Source organism: Tinamus guttatus, unplaced genomic scaffold (assembly GCF_059628265.1).
Source record: "Tinamus guttatus ecotype Peru unplaced genomic scaffold, ASM5962826v1 Tinamus_guttatus_pri_ptg000246l, whole genome shotgun sequence".
Lineage (NCBI taxonomy): Eukaryota > Metazoa > Chordata > Aves > Tinamiformes > Tinamidae > Tinamus > Tinamus guttatus.
Window position 1 is genome coordinate 5560785 of NW_028288780.1, and position 16835 is coordinate 5577619.

At 40.7% G+C, this 16835-nt stretch overlaps 1 protein-coding gene across 1 annotated transcript in view; it reads left to right on the top strand.

Annotated features, from left to right (window-relative positions):
* ZCCHC24 (zinc finger CCHC-type containing 24) overlaps positions 1-16835 on the top strand; it is a 97242-nt gene that overhangs the window by 49738 nt on the left and 30669 nt on the right. The window lies entirely within an intron of this gene.

A 16835-nucleotide genomic window follows, 5' to 3' on the forward strand; every position in this document is an offset into this window, starting at 1 on the left:
GCAGTCCAACTGAAAAACTGGTTAGCCACAGGACTATGTTGTATCAGTGCATGACTTTCCCCCAGCTTCTAATCCATCATTAAAAAAAAATCAGCCCTTTTTGGAATATAATCTGGTGCCAAAGATTACAGCAAATTCTAGCAAGTGGATAGAAATCTCCCCCCAGATTTTGTTTTCCGCAGGGAACTGTGGTTTCCATGTAAACACTTCCATGAGCTGGCCATTTGAGACATGCCTGGAAGAATATATATTCTGCCTAACACATATGCACCATATCTTAGCAGCTAAGAATAATAATTCTGCGGTCTCACTGCACTTCACCACTATCGCCTCAGCTTGACTGAGTTAGAAACCAGAACAAAGTAGCCTAGGTATGTTGAGAGAAAGCTACAGTGAATAACTTTGCTGTCATTTCCTGGGTTTTGTCCTGCCTTCTCTGCTGGATTTTTAGCTTCAGAAAATACAGTTTGAAACCCATGCAACATGGCAAATAAAGACATGAATAACATAAGCCAACATTCACTGATTTTCGTTGCATTTCATCTGCGTCAAACAGCAGAATTTGCTCTAAAGTGTAAAGTTTGCTCTGTATGTGTAGGGTCATATATATGTTTGCTTACTATAGAAGATCTCCTTTGACTTCTGTACACATTCCATGAGCTAACAGCAATACATTTAGGCCTTTGTAGGATAAAAGGAAAAGTTAATCTTGGAAATAATTGGGATCCCAAGCTCCATATCAGAGTCTTTGAATCCATCTGAGAACGGGTTTCAATTTCTGAGCCCAGCCCAGGTCTGGATTTGCAGTTATAAAATGGACAGGACCCCAGCTGTGGATCTGAATGCTTATGAGATTTGGAGCATCCAATATTGCTGGATTTTTTTTTTTAATCTAAGCTCACTCCTAATTGTTTATATAAGACATCTTTGGAGCTTTTGGGTGAGTTTTATTCTCATGTGCACTCTAATGTGCTTCTAATCTCAGGATGCTATTAAATATTTGCAGTGCAAGGCCTTATGTAGTGGGTCTGAAGCAGAGCACCCTGAGCTTTCTTCCACAACTTCCAAGTGCAGGCTCAAGAAAAAAGGCAGCCCTGGCATTTACAATTACAGGATGTTTGTCTTTAAGGTGTGCACCTCCAGTAAGCAGGTTCTGAATTCATCTTGCACATAATCATTGACGTTCTTCCCTCTGAGCAAAATAGGAATTCTTTATCCCAGCGGAACCGGGAGGATGGCAAACAGCAGAAGAGGATGGGAGTATGTAAGAGAAAGCTTGCAGTCTAGTCACTTAGGGACAAGGGACTGCAGGAGAAAAACTAAATTTTAGCGTTAACTACTCAACAGCATAAAAAGGATTAGATACCAAATTGGAATTTTTTGCCCAAAGGCTTTTGGCGGGTAACTGTGTAAGTTCACTTCGTTAATGGAAACCCAAGCCTTTTGTAGCTAAAACGGCCTTCTCTCCCTCTGCTGTTAGTCTTTGCCTTTTGGGAACATGGATTTCTGAGCAGGAAGCTGTTTTGGCTAATTACACAGGGCAAGGTTTCTGAAGGAAAATTCTGCCACAGCCGTTTTGAAGCTTGGTAATGAGCTGGTTTGTGGCCCTTCCTTCCTCCGTCCCCCAAGAAAAACAAAACTGAAAAATGGATGCCAAATGCACCGACTCGTAGTTTTTACAGAGCTGAACACTCCTCTTTCCCCAAAAGAGCCTCCAACAGGTGCTGGACCTCAGAGGGATGCGGCACAGAATAAAATTCCTGTACTGAGCTGAGCTGAGGTCCAAAGGAACCGTAAGGAATTGAATACTCATGTCCTGCTGTTTCCCACAACACTTGCCTTGCTTTCAGCTTGCAGGGTGAAACCCTTCACCCCTGGGTGTTTATAGGCAATGCCACATTTGTGTCTTATTATTTGTGTTAAAGTAACATATCTCTACCTCTTTTCACTGCCCTATACTTACTAGTAAGCAAAATGGCCTTTTTGCAATCTCTGTCATTTTTTTATCTGAGTCTTGTAGTTCCAAAGAGTATTACGACAACCTACTGCGATTTAGAGGAGTAGATTAGGATGTTACCACAGCCCTTGGTACAATCTAAGTCATTTCTCTAGATGCCTATCAGCATATCCACAGTTAAAACAGTCATAAACTTCTACTTTTGAGCAGTGCATGTATCCTGCTGTGCTACAACCCTTTTGATACTAAAGATATTTCCTGTCATGTCTTCTCCACTGCCAAGCACTGACTGTTGACATAAGTGTTTCATTTAATAAATGTTACCAATGTGTGTGAGCATCAGGGGATGATTCAGCAATGTCAGGGGCCACATGGCAGCCGTCCTCACAGGACAAAAGTGACTGCTTCGTGTCAAATAAATCAGGCCCCAAATCTTTGAGTAACTTTGAGAAACATCATTTTTACACCAAGTTGTCCTGCCTCGGGGTTGCACTGATGATGACAACGAATGCATAAAAAACAAATCAGACCAGACTACGGCTCCAGGCATTTACCTGTCTGTCTTTTGAAAAGGAAACACATAATGCCTGAAATCAAGAGTTGAACCAGCAGCCAGGAGACCTGGGTTCTTACCTCAGCTCTGATGCTGGCCTGCTGGTTGACGTGAAGCAGAGCATCTTGATCTAGCCATGCTTCAGTTTCTTCTGTCTAAAATAGGGCTCGTGACATTGACTTTCCCTATGAATCAGTTTTAAGACCTTTGCAAGTGATTAATCTTAATAGTCAGATTAAACAAGTAACTGTTTCCAGCTGCTATTTAATCTGCTATCACCTTTAAAGCCTTTCCTTACTTTGGCACCTGATCAGTTTTATTTCGTTAGGCCCTGATATCCAACACACAGTTTCTGTGAGGAGTAAAGAAATACCAGAAAGCCACAAGTTTCATAGGTGAAAGCTACACAGTTGCCCCCAATGAAAGTCAGTTGATGAGACCATTAGCTCATACAGGAGGAGCACACACCCACAACACTCGCTTCCATGTGGTTATTCAGGAGTAAAAAAGTATTTGCAAACTTCCCTAAAAAAAAAAAAAAAAAAAAGCCTCTTTGCAAACAGCAAGTTAATGTGTGATAAGTCTCTTTCAAATTCATGAAAGGTACTTTTGCCACGTTACTACTGGACAAACTGCATGGAATCTTAAATCGGAGGCTGGCTGGAGAATTAAATGGTATTCTCAGTATCAAACACCTGGGTCAATCTGTAGCCAGAATTCTATTTGTTCATAAATCCTTTCTGACTCATATCTTTTTCTAATCGATTCAGGTTATAGTTACTGTTAGTTTTCATAAAAGGTGCCCAGGATCCCCGTTCGTCACCTGAAGCGGCAGGATTGTCAGATCCCACCACAGACCCCGAGTTGCAGAGCATTTAGATCTGCTGGGGCTGGCGGGCAGAGTCAATGATCAGCTCAGCCCAGTTAGACCTGCAGGATTACTCTGTGTTCCTGCTGGATGGAAATTCTGTTTCTAAATTGACTTTGCAATAAATATTTAGCCATAGGACTTCAAGAGTCCTGGTTTGTTTGGGTTTGTGTGCTACACCAGCACGTCACAGGATTTGGTAACTCACATCCCTTGGGGTGGCTTCCTACTTAGAGCATTACACAAAGAATGCATTTGCAGGCTAGATTTCCAGTAAATAACCCTGCAGTTCCAGGAGAGGAACTAAAATAGAAGCATGCCTGCAGCTCAATGCCACTTTAGTTAAGTTCAGATCTTTCTCTGTCATTATTCTGAGTACATCCTCTACTGTTCCTCCCCAACACTAGCATCTTTGTCAGTGTCCTCTTCCTGCAAGCGTCAGAAAAGAGCTCTTCATTTTTACAAAATTCTCCATTTTGAAAAGGAAAAAAAAAAAAAAGTCTAAGAATATCAAACCCAAATCCAGCCCCAGTAAATTATAGCTCACTATACTCTTATGGCATCCTGCACTCTATGTTGCTTGATATGTTCTTCCAACTCTTTCCATAGCCATCATCTTTCACAATAAATTTAATAAATGTTATGCAAGTTCTGCCAAACAGGTCAATCCCAAGCACCTTTGCTCAGACTACTTAAATATAGTCAGGAACAGCCTCAAAAGATCACATCAGCCTTAGTAAAGGATAATGGATGTTCCGGTATCTTATGTATGATTATTTATTTTATGAAACATTCAAAAAAAAAAGAAAGAAAAAAAAAAGAAAAAGAACTGTAGTGGATGTAAAATCATAAAATAATATGTTAACATGAGATGGAGTTACCAGATGTCCTGATGAATAATGGTTTACTAATCACTACCATGCCTAACTCATTGTTCTCGCTATAAACCTCTGATGCTGGTTTTGAATACTGCTCAGATCTTGATCCCAGTGAATTACGAACATTAACTGGACATTGTATAGCATGCATTTTGCCTTTTCATTGTTTTACTTTCTAGTTTAGCTTATTATGTTCCTCTGCTAAAGAGAGCTAGTGGAACTTCCAGTTTACCCGCTCTGCATTTTGTAATTTACTGCATCTCAACAGCCCCAATATTTATTCATTTTTCATATAAGCCTTCCAAATTGCTACTCTTCATTGCCATGTCTCAAGATTGCTTCAATCTCCCCTACATATGTACCTTGAGGTACACTGAAAATCAAGTTGTGAAAGCGGGGCCAGGATGAAAAGCAAGGTACCAAGTTTGGAGTAAAAATATCTGATGTGTGTATCATATAGTGTGTATTCAAAGCAGGGCCAGATTGCTCCAAACTTTATTCAGTCTGGTCTTGAAAACCTCTAGACACGAAGATTGCACAACCAAGTGTTTGGCTCCGTCTTCTTGAAAACCTCCTCCTTGATGAGCAAGCAGTCCATCACATTTACCAATAACCTGGATTAGAAGTTAGACAGGGCAGGTCCCATGACAGGTTCCTGTAGTACCTCACAGGTTACTGACATACAGGCAGAATATGATCCATTAATCCTTACCCTGCAGGCCTGGTCACCCCAGCAGAATTCTTTTTCCAGCTAAATTGTCCAGACCATAACATTCTCATTTGGATACAAGAATATCATAGGAAGATTGTCAACAGCCTTGCTAAAGAGAAGACAAATGCGCTTCCCTGATCCACAAGTACATTTATTTTTATTATAGAAGTTGGGTTGGTCAGGCATGAGTTACCTGTGCTAAATCCAGGCAGACTGTTTTCAGTCACCTTTTTCATAAGCCCAGAAACAGCATCCAAGAGAACTTGATCCATCAGTTTTCCATTTCACCAAAGTAAGGCTTACAAGCCTGTATATTCCTAAATGATCCTTTTGGCCTCATCACACAATGCAAAACAAGAAATAAAAAAAATTCTCTACAGATCTGTCCTGTCACTACCAGTAGAATAACCCATTCACCTTTTGGCCCTCTTAAAAGGAATTTGACAGCAGTATACTGACCATTTGAGGAAAATCTGTGTTTAACAAGCTAAATAATCATAACGCTGAAAATATGGTGTTTGTAATTATTCAAACTGTAGACTAAGTGGGCTCTTCAGAGGTGGCCTTATAGTCTGGCATAGAGATACCTTGTTCAGTTCGGCAGTTTCTAAAAGGCATCGTTCTCTTTTTGTCATCTCTTTTCAGGACTAGGTGCTATCTGGGAGTCTGCCAAAGGCTGAATTAGTCATCAATTATAAATGAGAAATGTAAGAAAAAAACTTAAAGCAGAAAAAGTACGTTTTTTGGTCTTGTTTTCAGTTGTCCTTCACTTACTATTTCTCATTTTCTTATCTCCTTTCCCAATTTTCGTTTCTCCTCATCTCTTCCTTTGGGCTACCTTGGCAGGTTTCTCTGAACAGGAGAAAAGACTCTTTTTCACTTTTGTATAGCTTTAATGCTACTCAATTTTCCAGGGAAGTACTCTCACGTACCCCATATTTCACTCTGCAAAGACATCTTGGCCAGAACTCAGCACATTTTCCAGTCACAGATGTTTCTATCGGATTCATGCCTGGTTCTTGGAGATGTGGTAGAAGGGATTTTTTTGTTGTACTTTAACGGATTTAAATGCTCCCAAGCCAATGTTAAACAAATTCCCTTTTTCTCTTCGCCTTGTGCTGAAAGATCTGGTCTTCCTGATTACATGAATTTGGGTATGTACATGAGTGAAAGCTGATGTTTACTTCCAAATAAACATTGCTAGATGCCACGTTAAAGGGAAGTGACTGATTTTTTAATTTGCTCCATCTCAAATGTCGAGACGAACAGCTACAGCCCAGGGCTCACCATACAGTAAGTGATGTAGCATACATTTTCAAGGTCCTGAATTTATAGTCAGATCTTGTGAAGCCCTCCCCTAAAATTCAGAGGAATTCAGGGAAAACAGACTGTTTTTCATTTCTGAAAGGGAGAGTGCAGTTTTGTTGCAACACCTCTGAATAATCTTTAACAAAAATACATACACTTTCAAACAGCAGAACACTGCAGATCTATTGCCAAGAAACTAAAAAGTCTATGAAGACAACCACAGGATAATATGGCTGGGTCTCCTTGCCTAGTCAACTCAGGCAGTGCGTTGTTCTGGTTAGTCTTCAATATAAGTTTTCATCCCTCATCAGGATCCAAGGACTAAGACCTATTGCTCCCCAGTAAAGAAGCACATGTCACTTTGAAACAAGCTTTCTGTGCTTGCTGTTGCCTTTTCACTCCTTAAGAGCTAAGGTAAAGTAGAAAAGTAAATAGGCTCATCTGTGCACAGGCTGTGTTGCCAGCAGTGCTCCCAGGGAGATAGAGCAGCCACAGGAGAGGGCAATCCACAGGTGGCATCGGGGTGCCATGGGGGCAAAAAATGGGATGCCTGGCAGTTTCCAGACAGAGGAGGGCAAAGCTCTTGGTAAATAATCCCAAATTTCCACAATTGCCAGAAAAATCTGCGTACATCACTAACATTATCAGCCTTCTCTTTGTCCCAGTTAATGTCACAGCAAAAAAAATTCTTCATCCCGAGTGACTGACAGCTGTTTATTCCCACTTTGATATCACTATATAGACATTACAAGAAGAAAAAGACTCCCACCTGCTACCAGTCATTCTTTCCTCATGCTGTTTCCAGTGCATGTGAGCAAGAATTATGAATTAAGAAAATTGTCATGAAATCCCTAGCCTAGAAATAAGCCATTTTCATGTTTGCTTACTGAGCATCCCTTTGACTTTAATGGACACCCTAACAGTTTTTTTTTTCCCATATATTTTTATATATAAAAGACAGGATTATCCTCTTCTAGCACAGCTTGTCTCAAAATCTATTATGGATTTTGTGACATCTTGCAAACTTGGCAGCTGTGCTGTCGTCTTATATGGGAATATAGATGCATGTTTGTCTTGAGAGCTCCCAAATCCCCACATTCTCCATAGGAAAGAATGGAGCAGGAAATTTCTGGGTTACTGGGCTCTTTGGCGCAGCTGTCTCTTTTGCTTTCACACGTATTTCTGCAGCAAGATGAGAGCCATCTTAAGTAATGGAAACAGAGTCTCATTCAGCACTGATTCTTTTCTCTTTTGTCTGATCTAAAATAGGCCAAGTGTTAGGGAAAGTAACGAGCATTGAACTTTTCCCCACACACACACGCACACACACTCATACAGAGGAATGGAACAAGGTTGAGATAAGACTATTTTTCTTTTCTCTTTAAGACAAAGTGATTTAAGTTCGTGCTCTTTCAAATTATGTTTACTGCCAGAGACATAAGGCCACAATCCAGCAAAATTTAACTGACTTCAGTAAAATTTTTCTTATGCTTTCAAAGTTAAGTACGTATGCAAGGACCATGCCAGGGTGATTAGACTTGAAGCAGAATACACACACAAACACCTAGCGCTCCATTTCCATGCTTAGAGCTTAAGATATGGAGCACCAAAGATAAAACCTAGTGTAAATTCTCAAATTTCACCAAAATGTCTCCCTTAGTTTCTAGCATTCTTCCTGTTCAGTGACAGAGCTTAGTCCATCACTTTTACTATTTGTAACTCACACTCTGTATTCTGTTTGACCTACATTGCTACAACAAGAACCACCTAAATGATCAACTTGGTTTGCCTTACAAAATTCCTGTTAAGTCAAAAGTAACTCGCAGTCCATGGGGGAATGAGGAATAGAAAGACAATAACACATCACAAATGACTCTGGGAAATTAAACACTCTTTCCTTTAAGTCCTATTCTGGCTCTGGAAAGGTAAGTTTCCTCAATGCCAGTTCTCCTTCAACCATACTTCGTATTCTGTCCAAAAATATGCAAAGGCCTCCTAGAAGATTGTCTACTCAGTACTTTGCATTTACAGTTTTTGTTTTTATTTTGTGATCTATCCTGAGAAATAATTGTGACTTGCTAGAAAAACATGAAGAGGAATACACTCAAAAGCAAATAAAGAGGTAACCGATGTGCCAAAGCTGTATCAAGACCACAGGCAGTGCTTTCCCAGAGGATACAAAAAGGCCTGAAACTCTCCCTCCACACTAGTACTGCCCAGAAAGTATTAACTTATCTTTGTGTGATGAAGAGAACTGAATTTCCTAAAGTCATCCTTGATTCTCTCCTAATCTAAACGACCTGTTTTATACATATTTTAGATGGACTGGGGGAAGATGTTCAATGACCTCACAAAAATCAGGATTTTTTGAGGTGCTGAAAAATAGTTGTCTAAGAGGCAAGGCATTCCAGTGTATGCTCACTTCTGAAGGCCTGAGCCTTTCCACAACTTTATTCCAGTGTGAAAAGACAGGGAAGAATTATAAATTCACAGTGATATTTGCATGGTGCCGCAGGATAAACTGAATAACAGTAAACATAAAATATTAACGATAGTCCTAAATTCAGGGTCAATTATCAGAAATTTTAGTGCTTCTAATACCTTTGGGCTTTATATGCAATTCTCCTCAAACCAAAAACCGATTACAGACAAGAAAATGTTACTGTCCCTCTATTTGCATTAATCCATACAGGAGTTGTGTCTCACTCCCACTGAATTTCACAGCAGCCGTTCTGCCGCCTTTAGAGAGGCCGGATTTGATATCCCATGGGTCATTCAGTGCTCTGTTAACTGATTTGCCCGGGCATTCTCATCTCATCACATTTGCCTCTCCCATAATCTGTTCACACATTCAGACAAGAAAATGCGCAACTAAACACATATAAAATCATTGTCAAAAAATAGGTTTTTTTAGACCTGAACCTCAAAAGACACTAAAACAGTTCCAGTAGAAATAGGCAATTTCTACATTTTGGGTGGGAATAAGATGTTATCTTAACAGAGAATATTTTAGAGAAATGTAGCCTTGTTATTACTGTTCATGTTTTAACTAATGACATCTTGACCACAGCATGAATCCCTAGACACGCACTGCACCGAGTATAAACATTGCAAGCTAGAAAACTCCTTAGAGTCTGCTACATGTGATAGAAACAAGCGCCGCAGAAATCTGCTGATAATCCCCCTCTCAGCTTGTGTGCGCAGCTAAATCTCCTGCACTTCCTATGATACTGAACATTTTGCAGGCCTTTGAGGTCCACCACTAGCCATAAATCTCAGACAGGAAACAGTTTTCAAGCCTAGGAGGAAGGACAGCATTTCATTTTCTAAAGACAGCCCAGAGTAACCGGGTCAAGCAAAGTTTGGAATTGAAGCTCTTCAAATCCAGGATACAACTGTGTATGTTTTTCTGTTTGTTTTGTTACCGGTAAAACGGATGCAACAAATAAAATCATCTTCCTTTCTTATTTTTCTCTCTGTAACCGTCTCTTTGGGAGCTTCTCTTTGGGAGCCAACCTTTCTGTAAGCCAGTTCTTGAGGTCATAGCTCCCTAACTTTAAGACATCTGCTAGGTCAGATGTACTTGAAGAGAATCAGCTGCTTGCAGCAAGCACATTTTTAGCACACAGACAAATGTTTAAGGTATCTGCCTCTTTTGCTGTCTCTGTAACAGATACATATATCCCACTTAAAATTTCTTGACTTGGTCAGGGCTCTGCCTCTAATGATAATACTGAACATTAGAGTAAAGGAGCCAACCTATAAATATTTAAATTGAAATCTATAAGACTTGGAGGAAAAATTATACAAAACAAACTATTACCATCACATTTAGCATTGGGTACTGAATTTGGCCCATGCTATAAATTTCCTAATTTTTTGAAAAGTCATAGACTCTCAGATTAAAAAAAAAAAAAAAAAGAGCACTCAATACCTGGGAAGGGGAGAGTTGGTCTGGTCTTTGTGGAAATAAAACCCCTTTCTGGTGTTTGAACATTCAAATTGAGGGATTGTTCAAAACACTGGTCACTTTTGAAGCCCTTGGTGGTATTTCTTACATCTATTATTTGAAACTTTTCAGTTATTTCAGTGTCATACATAAGAAAAAGACAAATAAATGCCAGGATTCATGCTTATCTCTTCATTATGAAAATTGCCTATAAGGATGAAGGGTAAAAACTTATTTGGTAGAGAATTATTTTCAAGCCACCAAAGGCTTGAAACAGCGAGAGTATCTCCTTCAGGACACTTTTTACACACCACAAATGAAAGGTTATTCTAAAATAGCAGCAAAAGAGCAGTCATTTTTTACAGTGAGGAAAAAATCTGTCTGGAAAAAAATACACCAGGCTTGATTCAGAACTTGCACGCTGGAGTGCCAGCTTGGCAGCTATTGAAAGTGCAATGGAGTTGAAAGGTTTCCATATTGCTCTAACTTAGATGTTCATGCTAACTTGGCAAAGATCAGCAGCCAAGTGTACTAATTTCTTTCAAGCTTGTGAAACTTTTACCTGGGTGTCTGAAAACACAGAAGATGCAAGGGACGTGGTAACCACACTCCTGCCAGCCGGTCCTAATTGCCGCCCCTCTACTTAGGTGAAATGGAGTGAATATCCTTCCATACAACTCGCCTCTTTTATTGCATTTAAGAGGAAAATGCTAGGAGCTAGATTCAAAGCTAGTGTAAGTCAAGGTGTGTAAATCAGCGCAGTCTAAGAATTGAAGTTTTCTGTTATGTTCCTAAGGAAGAGCCTCTCTTTGCCATGGTGAAGGCACAGTCTCTGCAAGACCGAGGCAGCCCAGCTTCCCGAGCACGGATCTGAGGGGAGCCACGGCAGGTTGCTCAGCCTTTCTTTCCATTTCATGACTGCCTTTCTAAAGGACAGCACCAAGGGGAAGAGCTGGGGCAAGGGCTTTCATCTAGAGAGGTTTGCCTGGCAGGAGCAGGCTTGAAAAGCACGTCTTGATAAGTCACGGGCACAGTCAGTCTGTTTAACTGAGACACCTCAACAGGGAAAAACAGAGCCTTTTATGAAAACATTCTTGCTAATCTACTTGATACCATTTGAACATCCATGGTGTGCAAGGCTGGAAACAAAAATCTAGTCTCTGCTAGCTGCAAGTCATTCTGATTCTGTCTACATCTTTCAAGTTAGAAGATGGCAAAATGTGGGAAAACATTTTCAATTTCAGCTTGGCATTTGACAGTGGCATTGTTCACTGTCTTGCCTGAAATAAGAAATACGTATTTTTTAGTTACTCAATATTTTTGAACATATCTTAATTATGACTTAATGGTGCCATGTAGTTGGTGTGTTGAGACCACCATTAATCTTCGTGTTTGTCAGATACACTCTTTCCTAACAATACTGTTAGATTATGTTTCTGAGAAGAAGGTTGCAGCTGAGTTTGGAATAAAGATACTACCTCTGGCTCAGGAGGTCCCTGAACCGCAGATCACTGGAGGCTGGAAGATACTCAGGGGAAATATCACTTTATGCTTAGCTTGTTCTCGTACTCTCCTCTGACATCCACTGCTGACCCTGCCAGAATCTGGACTTGACCTTTTTCTGACCCAGGACAGCAATTCAGACATTTTTATTGCTAAACTAAGAGAAATAATTTAACAAAGAATAAATGCCATCAGCTACTTAATGTAAAATTAAGGTAGTAGACACGTTGTACAGTAAAACAAAACCTTGAAACAGAGCAACCCAGTCAGTTCCTGCTAAGAGGCACCATTCAAGACACCATTCATAAATAAAAAACTTAAAAAATCCTTAGGGCTTGTGGGCAGAGATAGATTTAGATCTCATTTACTGCATACGACTTGAGAATGAGGAAAACAATTCAATAGAGGATGACAGCTAAACCTCAAGAGTTGAACTTTTATTATAAAGAAAAAGAGGAAAAATATCAAGGTTAACAATATACTTCACTGCATTTGTGTATGACAAGGGCTGAGTTTCAGTGTTCAGCTTGGTCTCATGTGCTTTTAGGGGGGGAAGTATCAAAACTCTTTGACAAAATAAGACTGGTAAGTTTTTAGTGCATCAAATAGGTAGGTTTGGAAACATTTTCATCATGGCCCTCTCAACCCATCGGTGACTGCATTTCCCAAGCGCACGGCCAGAGCTTTCTGTCAGCACAACTCTGCATCTCTTACACACGCAATGACTGGGCAGGCAACAGCTCAAAGCACAAACGTGCCCACGGTATTTTCTGAAGCATCGCTCACATTGCTTAGAACTTCTAGTGAGAAATCATTTTCTTAAACACTTTTTGATTTCAGTGCTGTCAGGATGTAAGCTCAACTGTGTTATTACTAACACACACATACATACACAGTTAGAAACACTAATTCTCTCTCCTGTATGAATTATTAAAAGAAAACCAAGAGATTCTGCTATAAAGATTCCTCATTAACTTTAAAACCTATGTAACATATGCTAGAAACAAATCAGAGCTCCTGAGTATTGTGTTTTTATTAGCTGCACAGTTCTGGATTGCAAATGAAGACTAAAAAGTCACGATGGAAAGATAAGCGAGGTCCACTTCAGTATATCCAGGAAAGAGGAAGCAGGGGAAGGAAATGCAGTTTTACCCTTTTATCATATTTTAGGCTGGAATGCTAGGTTTCAGTATCTTTGTTTTTTTGGGAGATTCTTTGGAAGAGCCTGAATAAGCAGAGGAAGGTTGTACCAAAGAGTCTGAACTCCAGTCTGTGAGCCAGAGGGGCTCACAGCAAGGGTTGCTACGCTTCCTAGTGATCTAGAACTGAGCTTTTAGATTGTTTCAAAACTTGGTGAATTGTGGGGGTTTGTTTTGAGGACGGTTTCTGCCAAAGGTTCTGTAAGCTAAACTCATGAGATGTTACTTTAGTGAAGTGTTTTTCTTTTTTTCATAAAACAACCATTTTGATACACTTAACCATCTCAGGAAGCATGGAATTACACCAGATACTGAAGGGTGTCCTTCACTAAAACAAAAGCAGCCTAGTTTTTTTAATGCACAGACAAGAAAGGTATCTCATCCACGAGTCTCTGAAGGCAATGGGAGCTTTTAAATGGATTTGCACAGACTCTGCCCATTACAAAGTACCTGCACACACACACACACGCACACACACAGGTGCAGTGTAGAAACCTGCCCTGATGCAGAACATTGGTGATCATACTTGACTGCAAGACAGGTCTCCAACATCTGGTCTGCCCATAAAGAGACCTGCTCTCGGGCCTCCCCTCACTGGAAGCCAAGTATTAATCACCAGGTGCACTCTTGTCATTATTTTAACATTCTTTTGCTCTTCCCTGCTCTCCGGCTTTGCTGGTGAAAAGTGCCCACTGCTCTTCCGTTCTTGCTCCCCCTTCCCTCATTTGAGTGGTTCAGCTGTTTGGAAAAGCTTTGTAGAATTCTGCAAACTCCTGCGGGCCCTGCCAAAGCAAACTTGAACTCGCAGCCATCTGAGGCTTTCCCATCACTGCTGACACTCTCTTGGTGATGTGCCTGCTGCGAAGCTTTTGCTGGGGTTTTCTGACCGTTTTTGTACATCTACTCTGTTATAGCTCGATGAGCCAAGGATGCCAAGGGAAAACATCAACATTACTTCATTACAGAGCTGCCTAAATTCAAGACGACATGCAGACATACAGAAAGGGGGAGGGAGAAATAAAGAAAGAAAGAAAAATGGAGCCTACGTGCATGCGTGTGCTTTTGAGAGCACGGGGGAACTGGAAGGAAAGGTGATCTTACTGAAAAGCAGTGCTGTCTCTTTAAAAATAGAATGAAAAAAAACCTCCTCAGTGTTTTCCTTAGCCTTTTTCATTCTTTGGCAGAGTCCCAAAGATTTCACTGTCCTTGTCTCCAGCATCTGGAAACCATCAGGGTAAACAATAGAGCGCTAGGAACTGGAACCCCTGCCTCAGCTCCCATGGGAGCGCGCGCTGGAGAACATGAGAACACAAACCCTCGGACACCATGTGGTCAATTACTTCAAACTAACAAATCTGTGTGCCTTCCTATTTTCTGTTTTCCTTGGCACCACATGACCCTTTCACAATGGAACCCAGCTGTCGAAAAAGCCAGACACTCTCCTTTTTAACCTCTTGCTTACTTCTGAGCTCGCTTTCCACAGCAATCCCAGGATTGGCATGGGCCCTAGGTAGAAGTGGCCCAATTATTAAACTCCTGGCTGGCTGCACTGTTTGCCTGTATTAGTCAGCAGAGAGGCTGGGGTTATTAACTTGGCAGGATCATTCTGTAGCAAGGACTCTGCAGGTGGTCCTGCACTTTCTGGGTTTCCTGACATGGCGTGCCAGCACTTAAAGATAAAACAGGACTTTTTTTTTTTTTTTTTTTTTTAATAGCCTGCCAGTTTTGTGCAATCAACAATCACATGTGCAGTTGTGATATGCTTGGTAAAGTTAGTTTTCACACAGGTGCTGCATTGGTAATCACAAAGAACTAAAACCATCTCCTAGTGAAGGTGCAGCCCTTTCCATCCTGTGCAATAAGCCTGGGGTAGGTACACCAGGGCCTGGCCTAACAGGACACCCAGAAATAGGGTGTCACCCGAGTTTTGGCTCTTCACTTCAGCAGCTGTGACTTGGAACATACTGGTGTTTACCTGCTAAGCAAGGGCTGTCAGTCGTACCTCTTTGTAAAGCGTAGGGAGCTGGTGCTGTCATGGTCAGGAGACTTCTTAAAAGCAAAATCACATTAATAATGTGAATTATTTAATCAAGTCTATATCCAAATGTGAAAGACCTACCACACTGAAATGAATCAACCCATCTCTGCAGGTTGACGGGCAAGGGTGGTCTTGCTTTAGAGTGCAGGAGAGCGTCCCAAGGGATAGTTATGCAGGTCATGACATCCTAAATCTCCAGAGCACAAAGCACAACGTGTTCATTTGCAAGGTGCTGTATTGACCTATATGAGCTTATTTCACTAAGACTACAGAAATTTGCAGAAACTGAGGACTGGCAAGTTTATTTCCATTTTCAGTGTAGTGGAGTTTTTTTTTTTTTTTTTAATCTGTGTCTCTGTATTTATACACAAAACATTTTTGTGAACTCCAGACACTGTGACTGCTCTTTAAAATGCCATCCAATTAGTACAAACAAAATTTTTAAAAATGCTAATATGCACATATCTGCTATGGACTGCAGCATAATGATAATCACAAAAGTTGACAAGTTCAGGCTGAAAAGACAGAGATCACTGAGGCAGGCTGAACAAGCAGAATACTCTAAGCATCACCTGCATGCCTGTTAAAGGCATGATGTTTAGTGTGTCCAAGACAGATACTGGAAATTGCTTCTATCTTATTCCTCCGATTTTAGTTAAGTGCAAAATGTATTTTGCTTATAATTTTACACTTATATTTTCTTTTTAAAGAGAGGAACATGAATCATCAAGCGGGTTTGTTTGAGGAAGCCCTGGAGCTTCTAGGCATTGGGCCATTTTGTGGCAACTAATTTAAAAATAATAATTAAAAAAAATAGAAAACACACAGACCCAGCCTACACTTCAGAAGTAGTTCCAGGGAAGGTTTTTCCCTCTTTCTGCCAGAGGTTGCTGATCCCAAGTGCCTACAGAATTGATTAGACTGATGCTGAAAGTGTGGAAGCGGGTGGGAGCAGAGGGAAGGTTAAGACAACACAGTAGCAACTTAAATGGCACGCTGCATACTTAATCTTTCAGTATTTATTTAAGAGTTGGTTAATTGTATGGCTTAAGTTCAATCCAGTCTGCGGCTTCCCTACATGAATATATTTGACAACTTATTGTCTGGTAGACAGCTATTCATCAAAGCATAGATAAATACAGATCTCTGAAGGGATGCTTTGCCTGTCGCAGGAGATATGTTTTACAAGAGTTAAGGGAGAATTCACTGGAGCAGGCTCAGCACAGCCTGGATGCAAGCCAGGACACAAAGAAACCTCCATAGTGGCACTGACGGATGACCTTGTTCTGGCAACAGAGAGAGAACACATCCATTTTCTTCATCCTGCACCTCTTCAGTATCTGACACCATTGACCATGGAATACAGCTGTTGCACCACAAAGAGGTGGCAGACAACTAGAGCAATGTGTTAAAATGGCTTTCGTCTCCTGGAAGCAGGATAGCACCTCCAATAGTTGTCCCTCTTCCCTGGCTCATTTTTGAGATATCCCACAGGAACAACTTCTTCCTCTGGTCTCTTACAATATCTGCTCGCGATTAGTAAGTAAGGTGGTTGCATTTAAAAACTGGCAATATGTTTGTGACACATACAGCTCTGGCTAGTTTCCCTGCCTACATCCATATCACTGCCACTCAGGGGGCCGTGTTCAGTGGGGGAATTGAATTCATGGATGAAAAACAGCTGCTTGAAGCTGAACTAGAGCAAAAGCTGATGCTGGCAGCCAGCAAAGAGAGTTTTTGGAAGTGTTCTAAGATTAGTGTGATCTCAAGGTTGGTCACATTTAGTCACTCTTAGGAATGTTATGGTGTTTTCCCTGAGACTATCTGGTAATTATCAAGCAATGCTTCTCTTGCCTTCAACTACTGTTGT